Source organism: Triturus cristatus, chromosome 3_1 (genome assembly GCF_964204655.1).
Source record: "Triturus cristatus chromosome 3_1, aTriCri1.1, whole genome shotgun sequence".
NCBI lineage: Eukaryota > Metazoa > Chordata > Amphibia > Caudata > Salamandridae > Triturus > Triturus cristatus.
In genome coordinates, this window is record NC_140583.1 from 1,182,052,934 (window position 1) to 1,182,068,038 (window position 15,105).

General features: G+C 51.2%; 1 protein-coding gene and 1 pseudogene across 2 annotated transcripts in view; one reads left to right on the forward strand and one right to left on the reverse strand.

Moving 5' to 3' along the window:
• The window catches only part of LOC146861741 (28S ribosomal RNA), a 1,259-nt pseudogene extending 1,089 nt beyond the window's left edge, over positions 1–170 (reverse strand).
• The window catches only part of SRPRA (SRP receptor subunit alpha), a 1,746,362-nt gene that overhangs the window by 1,312,408 nt on the left and 418,849 nt on the right, over positions 1–15,105 (forward strand). The gene's annotated exons all lie outside the window — the stretch shown is intronic.

Consider the following 15,105-nt stretch of genomic DNA (forward strand, 5'->3'; position numbering starts at 1 on the left):
CCATCTTTTGGGTCCTATCACGCACGCTCATGCTCCACCTCCCCGACAGAGTGGGCGAGACGGAAGTGCGGCGGGATCCAACCTCAGCTGACGCGCGCCGGCCCTCACCTTCATTGCGCCACAGGGTTTCGCTCCGCCCTCCGACTCGTGCACGTGTTAGACTCCTTGGTCCGTGTATCTGAAAGAAACACGTTAGTTAGATTCCTCACCTTAGAATATCCCCAGGCGTCAGACTGGATCCGGAAGATTTTTGTAGCAATACCCCTTGCGCGTCGCTAGGCGTCGTCTGCGGCTCCGCGTCCGTCGTTGGCGCCGTGCGCCGGAATGACGTCATCGGAGTACTTAGACGCCGCCCTCGAGCGCTGACGTCAATTCTTCTTTTTTCCACGCCAGTAAGTGCTGATCCGGGAGAGCTACCCCTTTAGTCATTTTTTGACTAACTTTTTGACTCTTTTTGGTCATTTGTCGACTCCGGTGCAGGTAGGATGCCTGGTTTCAAGGCCTGTGACTCCTGTCACCGACTGATGTCGGTGACTGATCACCATCGCCGGTGCCTGTACTGCTTGGGGCCCGACCACGACGCGGAGTCGTGTTCCGACTGTATGGCCCTGACCTCGAAAGCTAGGCGGGAGCGGTCCCGTAAGCTTCTCGAGCTTCGTCACTCGGCTCCGCGCCCCTCTCGGTCTCGGTCTAGGAGGAGGTCGAAGGACCGGACGAGGAGCCGCAGCCACCATCGCTCGTCTGGCTCGAAGTCCTCGGGTAAGTCCAAACGATCCAGGAAGTCCAAGAGGCGACACCGCTCTTCGGACTCCCCTCGCCGGTCGCGCGACTCGGCCGAGGGTCAGGGTGGTCCCACCCCGCGGCTCCGCCGGAGCCGCTGGCGCCGCGCACGTCCCCATACCCTCCGGTCCCTGGGACTGACGCGACGCCGGCAGAGGTCAGTCCCTTCCTCTCGGCCATGAGGAATCTGGCTCCGCCGTCGACGTCCGCCGGCGCGCCTTCGGGTCCCGCGGACTCGACTGGGCGAACTTGCGTGCCGGCGGCTCTGGCCCCGGCGGCGGCTCCAGCCCCGACGCCGCAGGTCCCCGAGGGATCCAGGCCTGGATCCCAGTCGACGCCGGTCGACCTCTTCACGCCTCCTCTGCCGGCGTCGACACCGGTGCCACCTCAGATGCCGACTCCGGTCGACGTCATTCCTCCGTTTAGCCCCTGTCCGGACCCGGCGCCGGTGCGGCGCCCCTCGACGCCGCATCCGACGCCGCTGGTGACACATTTTGTCTATCGTCCGGCTCCGATCATTCCTCCTGTTTACAAGAAATCGGATGACGGGGGCGACTGGGAGGGGTCCGAGGACCCTATGGCCGTTCAGGGCCAACTTTCTCAGGACTGGGCAGATGAACTGGGGGAGGCCAGTGGTCTAGATACCTCCCCAGACACTGGATTCATCTCTCCTCCGACTGTGGCTTCGGAGGAGGGTGCAGCTTTTTCTGTGGTGCTGCGCAAGGCAGCAGAAGCCCTTGGGCTTGAGTTGCCTGCCGTGGCTGTGAGGACAAACATCCTCACTGAGGTGCTTCAGTCTGCAGCAAGCTCCACTGATGCAGTTCAATGAGGCCCTCATCGACGTTCTGCTGGGCACTTGGTCCAAGCCCTCCACAGTTCCCCCTGTGGATAGGAACGTTGCCAGGCGCCACCGCCCCGCTCCGGGTGACCCCAGTTTTCTGTCCCAACACCCCACCCCCGAGAGTCTGGTTATCCAGGCCTCAACGTCCCAATCCTCCTTCCCGTCCGCTCCTCCGGACCGGGATTCCAAGAGACTAGAACAGTAAGAAGCTGTTCTCTTCGCTCAGTTTGGGCCTGCGGTCTTTGAACACCGCGTGTCTCTTGGACCGTTATTACCACTCTCTGTGGGATGCAGTGGAGGGCGTGCTGTCCCTGTGCCCGGAGGAGGCTCGGGCACGGCTTTCTCAAGCTCTAGCCGATGGGAGAGATGCAGCACGCCATGCTATCACGTGTGGACTTGACACTACGGATTCGCTAGGTAGGGCGATTTCTACCACGGTGGCGCTTCAACGTCACGCCTGGCTGCGGTCCACGTCCTTTTCAGGGGATGTCCAGAGCACTCTCATGGACATACCCTTTGATGGCACTCGCCTTTTTGGTGAGAAAGCGGACAGTGCGCTGGCTCGCTTTAAGGACTCCCGGGCTACGTCCAAGTCCTTGGGCCTCTCGGCCCCGCGGCCACAAACTTCCGCTTTTTGCTCCTTTCGTGGCCAAGGAAGGGGCACCTCCTCACGTCCGCCTAGCCACCGGCCGCAGAACCAGCCTGCACGCGGACGTGGATTCCGCCGAGGCGGTACTGGAGGACTACGTGCCGGTCAGTCCACATCCACCCTGGCAGCATCCGCCTCAAAGCCCTCCTAGTCCGAGCTTTCAGGCCCATTCAACCCCAGTGGGCGGAAGAGTTCGTCATCACCTGCTCCACTAGCGGTCTTCACTTCAGACAGGTGGGTGCTGCAAATCTTCCGAAGGGGCTACTCCCTCCCCTTCGAGACGACTCCTCCAGCCATGCCACAGCAGTACCACCGTATGTCGGAGGATCATTTGCATCTGCTGCGGGAGGAAGTTACGGCCCTCTTGGCCAAAGAGGCCGCCAAGCGCGTTCCTGGGCCGGAAGTAGGTTGTGGTTGACATTCCCACTACTTTCTGGTTCCCAAGAAGGGCAAAGGGGGCCTACGCCCTATCTTGGACCTCAGGAGCCTCAACGCCTTCCTTTGGAAAGAGCGGTTCAAGATGCTCACGCTAGCTCAGGTTCTGGCTGCCCTAGACCCTGGAAACTGGATGGTAGCGTTGGACTTGCAGGACGCCTATTTTCACATCCCCGTCCTGCTGGCCCACCGGCGTTACCTGCGGTTCACGGTGGGTCAGGAGCACTTTCAGTTCACCGTGCTCCCCTTCGGCCTCACCAGTGCCCCTCGGGTGTTCACGAAAGTGATGGCGGTGGTCGCAGCTCATCTACGCAGATCAGGGGTTCTAGTCTTCCCCTATCTCGACGACTGGTTGTTGAAGGCGGGCTCGCCCCAGATGGTCGTCTCCCACCTCCAGACTACGGCGGATCTCCTGCATTTGCTGGGGTTTTCCATCAACGTGCCGAAGCCACACCTGAGTCCCTCTCAGAAGCTCCTTTTCATCAGAGCGGTTCTCGATTCTGCGCAGTTCCGGGTCTATCCACCGGAGCAGCGGGTCCGGGATATTCAGGCCCTGATTCCCATCTTTCGGACTCTATCCTGGGTTTCGGTCAGGTTGGTGTTGCGGCTTCTGGGGCTGATGGCCTCCTGCATCCTACTAGTGCATCACGCCAGGCGGCGCATGCGGGCTCTGCAGTGGGACCTGAAGTTTCAGTTGGTCCAGCATCACGGCAACCTGTCAGACCATGTCTTGATCTCGGAGGGCACTGCAAAGCAGTTGCAGTGGTGGCTCACGGACCGCGATTGGGTCACGGGCAAGAGCCTCTCCCTGCCCCAACCGGAGCATGTCGTAGTGACGGATGCGTCCCTCCTGGGATGGGGAGGCCATATGGGAGAGGCGGAGATCAGAGGCCTCTGGTCTCCGGCGGAGTCTCGACTCCACATCAACTTGTTGGAGCTGAGAGCGATCCGACTAGCACTGAAGGCATTCCTTCCCTCTGTCCGGGGAAGTGTCGTGCAGGTGTTCATGGACAACACCACCGCCATGTGGTATTGCAACAAACAGGGCGGGGTGGGGTCGTGGACCCTTTGTCAGGAGGCTCTGCGCCTCTGGACATGGCTGGAACACCAGGGCATTCTCCTGGTGGTTCAACATCTGGCGGGCTCTCTGAACGCCAGAGCGGACGAACTTAGCCGCCGGTGCATGATGGATCACGAATGGCGTCTGAACTCAGAAGTGGTGCAAGGTCTCTTTCTGCAGTGGGGAGAGCCTTGGTTAGATCTATTCGCCACCGAAGAGAACGCGCAATGTCGGCAGTTCTGCGCGTTGGAATTTTCAAGGCAGCACTCGCTCGGCGACGCTTTTCGGCGCGAGTGGAGTTGCGGTCTGTTGTACGCCTTTCCGCCTATACCACTTCTGCCCAGAGTGCTGAAGATCAGGCACGACCGGGCCCAAGTCATCTTGGTGGCTCCGGATTGGGCACGAAGGTACTGGTATCCCGAGCTACTCAGTATGCTGACCGATCCTCCGATACGCCTGCCTCTTCGGGAGGACCTTCTGTCGCAGCAGCAGGGGACGATCCTCCACCCGAACCTGTCCAGCCTCCTCCTCCATGCGTGGAGATTGAGCGGCGGCAGTTGATGCCATTTGACTTGCCTCCTGAAGTCTGAGATATCATTCTGGCAGCCAGGCGTCCCTCGACAAAGACGGTATACGCCTGCCGGTGGAACAAATTTGTGGCATGGTGCACAGCACAGGCTGTGGATCCCTTTCCGCCCCTCTTTCTGAGGTTCTCCTCTTTCTTCTTTCTTTGGCCCAGCAGGGCTCTGCCTTGGGCACCTTGAAAGGTTATCTTACTGCCATCTCTGCCTTCTTACGGCTTCCTGATCAGCCTTCTCTTTTCAAGTCCCCTGTAGTTTCACGCTTTCTTAAAGGCATTACCCACACGTTCCCTCCTGTCCCTTTCGTAATGCCTCAGTGGGACTTGAATCTTGTCCTAACATTTCTGATGTGCGCTCCCTTTGAGCCTCTTCACAATTGTCCTCTTCGTCTTCTGACTCTTAAGACTGCTTTCCTGGTAGCTATCACCTCGGCTAGACGGGTGAGTGAGCTCCAGGCTCTTTCGTCCAAGCCTCCTTTTCTATCTGTTCATCCGGACAAGGTTGTCCTCCGGCCTCGTCCTTCTTTTCTACCGAAAGTGGTGACCCCCTTTCACCTCGGGCAATCTGTCACCTTGCCCAACTTCTTTCCGCCTCCGCATCCTTCCAAAGAGGAAGAGAGGCTCCGCCGTCTGGACCCAAAACATGCGCTCTCCTTTTATTTGGACCCAGTGTTAGAAGTGGGGGGGAACGGAAGGGCACGGCGTGCCCCTACTTTTAAAAATTATGCTAGTCCGTTCCCCTACTTCTTGATTTAAAAAAAAGCGTCCCGGGACTGCCCTAATTCCCGGTTCTAGTAAGGGCTTGAAGGCAGGCGCGAAACGCCATGGGGCTCAAAGTGCTTCAAAGCCCCCCCCACCTCCCCCGTCGTGTGTCACAGACAGTTTTTGAGATTATCGCAGCCTTACCGGAGTACTTCACAGGTCTTTAAAAGACCATTTACATGTTAACGAGGCTTTGTTTATTTTTTCACCCCTTAATCTCCAACAGGGGCTGGCGAAAGGCGACAAATCCTTTCTTTGGCCGCGGTAACCTTTGCCGACTGTCCTGCTGCGTGGATATTCTTTTTCTATGCAGCGCAGGAGAAAAGAAGTTTGTTTATTTTGATTCACCTTTCCCAACCCCTGCAGCTGCTCATCACTTCAGGCTGCGACACTAAGATTGACTAATGGAGTAGGTAGGAGAATGTGTCACTATTTGTTTTTCTTTTTAAATCTGCACAGGCGCAGCAGGACATGTACTTCGTGTGTGCTTCATTTAATCCGTTTTTATCATTATCATGGCTGATGCAGTACAACAATAGGACAATAAAAAGATGCCCAGATAACGCTGGGGATTAATGATCCTGCTGGAGAGCAATCATTTCTCTGTTAGTAGTTAAGTGCAGATGAACTGTATTTTATGTGGAAGCTCAGTGGGTTACTGTCATTGTGACAGAGATCCTTGTGTTACTTGCAGTTCAGAAGTTACAATCTTAACATCGGACAGTGACCAATGAACTGTCATCAAAGAGCTGTATGCAAACCTAAATGATATAGTTAGAACTTCGCGTTTTTTGTTTTGTGATATAGTTAGAACTTCCCCAGTCTTTCATTATTCTAATGTTGCTAAAATGAGTATCTTTGGGCAGATATACATTTTTATCAGTAAAGCCAACCCCTAACCACTGGAGTACTCTTTAAATCTTGAGTTTGTGCTTCTCCAGACCAAACCCTCTTAAGATAACTACCCACCAGTATGGATGACGTGATTCATACACCTTGTAATCCTCATTGGCTTATGTGACATTCCCTGTAGGCTGATTTACATACTTGTATGATTCGTTGTGTATAATGTGTGCGTGGTGTAAAGTACTGACACACACTACACTGATATGAGTAGCGCTACACAACAAATGAAATGCATATGAGAGAGGGGCTACATAAAGATGAGGGGCACTGTTGGAGGGTGGCAGTGAGGGAATCCGAGGAAGAGGTCATGGGGGGGAGGGGGGAGCTAGGGAGAGATGAGGGGCACTGCTGGAGGATGGTAGTGAGGGATTCTGAGGAGAAGGTCATGAGGGGGAGGGGCTACAGCGAAATGAGGGGCACTGGTGGAGGGTGGCAGTGAGGGAATCCGAGGAGGAGGTCATAAGAGGGAGGGGCTATGGGAAGATGAGGAGCACTTGTGGCGTATGGCAGTGATTATTGGTGTGGCGCCAAAAAAGACTTTCGCATCAGCGCTAAAGCCGGCGTTGTCATGGCCTTTCTGTTTTGGTTTATTTAATTAGCAGTCGGGTCAGAAGGGCTACTGTGGTACATACTTTAAAGTGTGTGCTAATTATATTTACTGCTATATTCAATGTTTTAAGTTTGAAGGTGATTTTACTAATGTTTTTACCGGGAAAAATGAAAGTGGAGCTCGATGGTGCCTGATATGGGGCTGGGGCCCAAGGTCAGCTGTGAGATAAGGTGCACTGGAGAGGAGTAGTGGATAATCAAGCCTGTAAGGGAGTGCGGTGCAGAGTCTGGGGTCAGGTGGAGGTAGCAATGAAGAGGGATCCTCCATGAAGGCTCGAACAGAGGGAGCCCAAGTAGTGTCACTTGCCTGATACTACCACCTCAGAAACCTCCTCTTCCCATCAAAGGAAAATTACATAGAAAAAACAGTTTTTGAGAGTGATAATATTTAGAAAGAGATTTGGAAAAGAGTGCGATTTACTGGGCCTTGTAAGACTAAGAAGAGATAAAGGAGGGCCCGGAGGGTGTAGCTACTCCCAAGATAATTTTGAAAAAAAAAACTATAGGGTCAAATACTGCTTTTTATTTTCAACACCCCATTTTTACACAAATTCTCTCAAAAGCCATTACTGTGCCAAGACAACATCCCCAGGAGTTGACCACATTTTTTTTCAAGATGCACAATATGTTCCTCCCATAAGTAAATATTTACCTCCACTTTGCCAAGGCCTGTGTTTTGTCCTGCTTGCTCACATGTTATCTCACTCAGGCTCACTACCCCCATTATTCATTCTCATTCACTTTCCCTTTCACTCAAAATTGCTCACTTGCACTCACTCTTCAACATTCGGTATCACATTCTCACTCACTCAGTCTCACCACTTTTTCCTACTCTGATTACCTCATTCTAACTTACAGTTTCACTTACTCTACGTGACTCCTTCTCACTCACTTTCTCTCACTTTCATCGACATACACTCTTTCACTCATGCTCAGTTACATTCAGGCACTCAATCATTCTCACCCACATTTACTTACTCGCACTCATTCTTCTTTGCAGGACACTTGAATACATATGTGCTATACTATGTTTGAGCAGCTAGCTGGCTGACATGAATAAGAATTATTTATTTATTTATCTCACTTGAAAAAGCGCACTCTCACCTAACAGGCATCCTGGCGCTGACAATCAAGAGTGCACAATTTGTGGATAAGAAGGAGCCCTTGTGGGTTTCCTTGAGTCAGATCAGATTCTCTTGAAGAGTTCCTTTGTCTCTGAGCCCTGCTTAACACATGTGTACAGGAGGAGCCCTATATTCATGTCCTCAATGTTTGAGACAAAAAATACTCATTGATTTCTGAACGAGAGTAAAAGCGTTAAGGTAACATGTCGTTCCTGCTTATATTTTGCATGCTTTACATAATCCTGCATTCCCTAGGAGTATTTGCTTTACCCAGAATGTTGTTACTTTTTTTCAGGCACTGCATAATTTGAAATGAGTCACATCCAGGTGCTTATAATGGGGCAGAATTGGGTTGTAGGTGAAGACAGTGCGAGTTTCACTCAGTGGGGCAGAAGGGTGTTCGGTGGGGATAGGATGTGGCATTATGGCCAGAGCTACCAAATTTGGAACTGGGGAACCTGGTTCAGCCTTCATGCCATGTCCATCAGACCACTCCTGAGGGAGCACCCATGATAGACTTTAGAAGGCCCCACTAGACCTTAGAAGCCCTGGTCTCTTAGCACCAGCAGGTGAACCCTACCGGTGGCCAGTTGGGTAAACTTGAAACCCTGTCCACCACAATTCATACCCAGGTTCACCACCAGTCTTGCGGGCAGGTCTACAAAGCAGCACACCCTAGAGCAGCAGTGGCTTTGTCACACAGTAGTTTTCCTGCAATAATAAAAGTCTCCCACACAACCCCCACGGTTTTTGACGCATTCATAGATTTACAAGGACTTGTAATCCTGGGAATGCGGCAAAATCTTGCGCTGCCCCAGAGGAGGCATAACTAGGAGAAATATCTTTATTTCTCCTTGCTTTTTCCTCTGTGCTTTATTCTGCAGCCCACATAGAAAGATGAAAAAGCCTCTCAAGATTGTTTTTGTACAGGAAGGTGCCCCTTCCTGCACAAAAACAATCCTGCGTGCAAAGGAGGCACCCTTGCACCATGGGGCAAGTGTGCCTGCGTTGAAGCTAGGCTGTCGAAATGGCGCCAGTGCAGGGGGAAAAGACCGGAATGCACCATATTGGATAAATACGGCACATTCCCGCCCTTTCCCTGTGACGCAGGGCAGCACAGCAAAGTAACTTGCTGTGCTGCCCTGCGCCACCATTCCCATAAATATGTCCCTAAGCTCACAAATAGTAAATTGACCACACTAATTATATGTGTAAAAGCATGTATTGATAAACACAACGAGCCACTGACCTTTTTCTTGGACCTTGTTGAGTTGCCAAGCACAGCAGCAAATCTAATCTTAGATACCTTACTTGCATGCTTAGAGAGACACGGTTTTACTGATGAGTATTTAAAAAGTCATTTGGTTCAGCTTGTAACAGATGGTGCTTCCAATATGATAGGTAGGAAATCCGGTGTGGCAACTCTTCTGAAACTGAAATATCCACAGTTGAGTGTATGGCACTGTGCTAACCACAAGCTGGAGCTTGCTGTGGGTGATGTTTGTAAAGAAGTCGCAGGCATTAATCAGCTCAAATTTTTTTTTGATAATCTATATACCACCTACCATGCCTCTCCGAAAAATCAGAGAGAGCTTGGGGAATGTGCTCTGGAGGTAGAAGTAAGACTTCTGGCAATTGGAAAGGTGCTAGATGGTACGTTGGGTGTCCTCAAGTGAAAGATCTGTGAGAGCTGTTTGGAATAACTACAAGGGACTTATTAAACATTTTATGGAATCTTCCGAAGACTCAACGAGGAGTGACATTGAGCAGAGGAAATATGCTGGTTTAAACCGTTTATTAACCTCCCTGGTGTTTGTTGAAAATATGGGCATTTTATATGATGCTCTCACAGAATTGGGTGACCTATCCAGAAGGCTGCAGCGGCGTGATATGACCATATATGAGGCCGATCGTTCAATACAGATGCAGATTTTAGTTTTTGAATCAATGGCTGATGCACCTGGGCCCTTTGTTTGCTACAACTGCATTAGATGCTGCTGAACGGATGCAGTTTGCTGGTGTAGGACTGCAACAGGACAAAGGCTGTGTTAGCATCAATAGGGCACAGTTCTTTAGGAGCTTAGCAAATAACCTGCGAAAAAGGATGACAATGTCTAATGCATCAAATGTTTCTAGATGCACAACCACAAACAATGATGAAATAGAATACAAAGAGTTAGTACATAGAATGAAACTCCTACAACCAGTTTATTGGCCAGATCCAGTAGACATCTTATACGGTGAGGGAGAATTACAAAACCTTTGTAGCAGGTTGCATGTATTTGATACCAGGCAGTACATCCTTGGTTTCAGAGAGTACAAACAAAATAAAAATTGCATCTCTGAAAGCCTGAAACCATTAATGCACATTATAAACACCTTTTGTACCTCAACTGCTGAATGTGAACGGGGCTTTAGTGTAATGAATGATGTGCTCACACCACTGCGGAACAGAATATCAGTCTTCTACAATGTTCATAAATATCGTGGGGCCACCTGTCATAGAATTTAAACCTGAATTTTATGTTCAGAAATGATTAGAAAAAGGGAGGAGAAGTGCAGATGAAAGAAACTGCATGGCTCTGAGACAAATGGCCTATTATTCCACTTATAAGCGTATTTGGAATATTCTGTGATTGGAAACATGTCCCACATTGTAAATGAATTAAATATAAACAACTTGTATATTAAACCTCAAACATGTTTATTGATTCTTTGAATTAAATAACGTTATAAGCTGTAACTGGTCAGTGAAATGCCAAACGTTCAAAAATTGGTATGTTTTGCTATTTCTAGCCACACCTCTGACTCCGCCCACTAATCCAATCCTTGGGTTATTCCCGCCCCCGGAGTCTCCGCCCACAGTTCCCCTACTTTTTTTTCCCCACTTCGACCACTGTTTGGACCGCACCAAACAGTTCCGGGTGGACGACCAACTTTTCGTTGGATACGTGGGTGCTAAGAAGAGGAAAGCTGTGCACAAACGGACCATCTCGCGGTGGGTTGTTTTGTGCATAAAAATCTGCTACTCTTTGGCAAAAAAGGACCCTCCTGCTGGGCTGCGAGCCCATTCCACTCGGGCCACAGCGGCTACTACTGCCCTGGGACGGGGAGTCCCTTTGCAGGACATCTGTCAGGCGGCGACGTGGGCTTCGCTACACACGTTTGCCAGGCATTATTGCCTAGACAGACAAGTTCGGAGGGATGGCTTCTTTGGCCGTTCTGTCCTCCAGGACTTTCTGATGTGATCTTGGTTCGAAGACCCACCACCGGGGTTGGGATTGCTGGGGTATCTATTCTAAGGTGAGGAATCTAACTAACGTGTTTCTTTCAGATGAACAAGTGTGACTGTACGACCGCCCCGAGGCTGCGTCGCCCCAGGAAAGAATGGCACTAGAGCGTGTTCTGGAGTAACAAGGTTCTTTATTGTAGTGTTTGTTCAGATGTAAAGGCGGGGCTTCGCCCGCAGTCAGTGATAGAAGGCACAGAGTCAGAAGTGTCCACTGTGTTCCGGCGTAGGCGCTGCTCTTCTCAGGATGGTCGACTGTCGGGACTGTCTCCGCCGTTCCGTTCCGGGGTCCCCAAAAGGAAGTTAGAAAGAAAGGACAGTGTAAGGGTACTTGTTTTGACTATAGTCCAAGGGCCCAAGGAGGGGTAGTGAGGGTAAGGGGGAGTTCACCACGGTGACTTGTCTCTCCTGCTTACTTAGTGAACGTGCTCGTGGAGGAGGGTAGGACCTAACGGACGGGACTGTATCCGTCTACGGTTCCCCTAGTGGGACTCGGCTAGCCTGGGTAGCCCTGCTCGGTCTCCCGACCCAACCCGCCACACGTCTCCGTACCTGGCGTAGCCACTCCTCTCCTGAGGGGTGGCTGGGCGATTCGCGGGAACGTTGGCCTCCAGGCACCTCCTCGGTCGTTGGGATGTCGTCCTTCGCTCCTCTCTCGTCTGCTTCAAGTCTTCTCCGTCTCTCTCCTGTCGCGTCTTTCTCCTCCGTCTCTCCTTCCGGGTTTCCCGTCTTCCTTTCGCCTCCTCCCCTTTTTCTGTCCAGGTTGGCGTAGGCGATTGGTTGTGGTTCTACCGCGTCATCCGTGGGGGTGTCCTCACTGAAGGAGTCGTACCAGTTAAAGTGACCGGTCTCTAATTCGGATTCGTCCGACCTCCACGTATCCTGGGGCATCTCCAATGTTCTTCCCTGTGAGGAAGGAAACACACCATGTTGTTCATATGTCGGGGCCCACCAGTTGTTGACCTCCCCGTGCTCCATCCGCTCTCTTTGCGATGTTTCGGACGCGTCCCCGTGACAAACCTCCCCCCTAGGCTGCTCCCGATCGGGGAGGGGTAAGACTCGTGAGAGAAAGTCAGCGTTACCATTGGCGCAACCCCGACGATGTCTGACCTCAAATGTATAGGGTTGCAATGTTAAGAACCATCTCATGATTCTAGGGTTTTGTCCCATGTTCTGGCTCATCCACTTCAGGGGAGCATGGTCAGTGTAGAGGGTGAATTTAGCTCCATCGAGGTAGTATTTCAACTTGTCCACCGCCCATTTGATCGCCAGGCATTCTTTTTCAATTGTGGAATACTGAGTTTCCCGAGGGAACAGTTTCCTGCTGATAAATAGGACTGGGTGTTCGACTCCTGATGCGGACAATTGGGAGAGGACCGCTCCTACACCTCGATCGGAGGCGTCTGTTTGTAGTATAAATGGTAGGGAGAAGTTAGGTGATATGAGGACGGGGGCAGAGGTGATGACTTCCTTAAGGGAGGTGAAGGCGTGTAGTGCATCTATTGATGGGGTTGCCAATTTGGAAGCAGGGTTACCCTTCTTTAGTAAGTCCGTTAGGGGAGCTGCGATTTCTGAAAATCTCGGGATGAACCTGCGATAGTATCCTAGCAGTCCTAGGAATGCTCTGATCTCTTTTTTTTTGGTAGGGAACGGGGTGTTTTGTATCGCCCTTACTTTTTCTTCTTGCGGTTCTATTACTCCGTGTCCTAACATGTATCCCAAGTATTTCACCCGGTCAAACCCTATGCGTGACTTCTTGGAATTCACATGGAGTCCTGCTTCTGCTAGGCTGCCTAGGATCTTTTTAAGGTCTTCCATATGTTGTTCCCAGGAACGACTGTAAATCACAATATCGTCCAGGTAGGCGGCCGAGCACTCTCTATGCCTAAGGAGTACGCGGTTCATTAATCTTTGGAATGTGGCTGGAGCTCCATGTAGGCCGAAGGGCAACACGGTGAACTCATACAAGCCATCGGGAGTGACAAAAGCTGTCTTTTTGCGATCCTCTTCTCTAAGGGGCACCTGCCAGTAACCTTTGGTTAGGTCCAACGTAGTTATGTACTCGGACTCCCCTAACCTCTCGATTAATTCGACTCTGGGGATGGGGTATGCATCGAACTTCGAGATGGAGTTTAGGGCCCTAAAGTCCATACAAAATCTTGAGGAGCCATCAGGTTTGGGTACGAGGACAATGGGGGAGCTCCAGTCACTCGTCGAGGTCCTAATGACCCCCATTTTTAGCATGTCTTGAACCTCCTTCCGGATAGCCTCCCTTCTGGCTGCTGGTATCCGATAGGGGCGTAATTTTACTGTTTTCCCTGGCTCGGTCTCTATGACATGTTCAACCATATGGGTTTTTCCAGGGGTGTCTGAGAATGTAGATGTGTATTCCTTAAATACTCGTTCCAGACCCACCTTTTGCCTCTCATCCAGTTTTGGATTTATGACCAGGTGTTTATAGGTTGTGGCCTCTGCCGTGAGGGTTTTGGTGAAGTGAACGGAGGAGGGAGGTTTGCCTAACCATTTCTTTAGGTTGTTGATGTGGTAGGTTTGGGTTTTCCCTGATTTTAGTTGTACCCTATATGTGGTGTTTCCAATGGTTTCAATTATTTTGTATGGTCCCACCCACTCGGAAGAGGCTTTACTAAGTCCCGAAGGAAGCTTAGCGAGGGCCCAGTCCCCGAGGTCTAATCGTCTCCACTTCTTTCCTTTGTCATAGTACCGCTTTTGCTTTTGTTGTGCTTTCTCTAACTGCGAATAAGCTAAATCCCGCAACTTCCCCAGCTTCGACCGTAGGTTGTTGGTATAGTCTAGGAGTTGGTGTGAGTCCTCTATCTCCTGCCTTTCCCACGCTTCTTTTGTCATTTCGAGGAGGGAGCGGGGTTGCCTTCCGTATAGCATCTGGAAGGAAGAGCACCCAAGACTGCTCTGTAGTTGACTCCGGAGGACGTATAGCGCTAGGGGCAGTCGCCGGTCCCATTCCTTCCCCTCAACTGTTAGCATCTTCTTCAGGGTGCGTTTTAAGGACCCATTATACCTCTCCACCAGTCCGTCTGTTTGAGGGTGATAAACCGAAGTTCTGAGGTGTTTAATATTAAGGGTTTTACACACTTCTTGCATGAGCTTTGACACAAATGGCGACCCCTGATCGGTTATTATTTCTGTGGGAAAGCCAACGCGCGAGAAGAGCTCTATCATGCAGTTGGCTATCGATTGGGTGTTAGGAACACGTAACGGGAAGGCCTCCGGATATCGAGTGGCGTAATCTACCACTACCAGGGCGTATTTACGTCCGCTACTTGTTCGTGCGAGAGGCCCTATTATGTCTAGCCCAATGCGGGAAAAGGGTGTGCCAATCACTGGTAGGGGTTGTAACGGAACGGCCGGGGGGGTATAGGAGCTGTTTCTTTGACACGTCTCACACTGTTGACAATACATTTTCAGATCCCGATAAACCCCCGGCCAATAGAAGTGTCTCAAAACCGCCAAGGTTGCCTTCTCTGCTCCTTGATGTCCGGCGGTCAAGTGGGTATGGGCATAGAAAAGGACTTGCTCCCTGAATTCTAAGGGGACCAATAGTTTGGGATCGCTGTCATGGTCCCTCTTCCTGTATAACAACCCGTTTTGGACTATGAAGTAGGGGGCCGTGGATTGAGTGGGTTCACTGCTTATTACGGATTCCCAGGCATGTTTAAGTGTTGCGTCATTGGTTTGGGCGAATTTGAAGCTCCTATCCAGGAGCCAAGGTTCTGGGTTGGCTAGAGCCGGTACCCCTTGTTCTCCTGTTGCTGTCTGTGCGGGGTATTCTCTCGTAACCCTCCTGAACAAGTCCAGTGCCTATAATCAGTTCTTCCGGCAGACTACCCAGGACCCCCACCCGGACAGAGCACGGATCCCAACCCGGTATGTCTAGGGTCACTGTTGCTAACGGGTAGGGTTTGATGTCCCCATGTACACATCTACATGTGTACCAAAGACCCCCTAATGATATCTTGATTACGTATGAGGTCCCTTAGTATTACAGACTGTTTGCACCCGGAGTCTAATAAAGCCTGAACCTTCTGCCCATT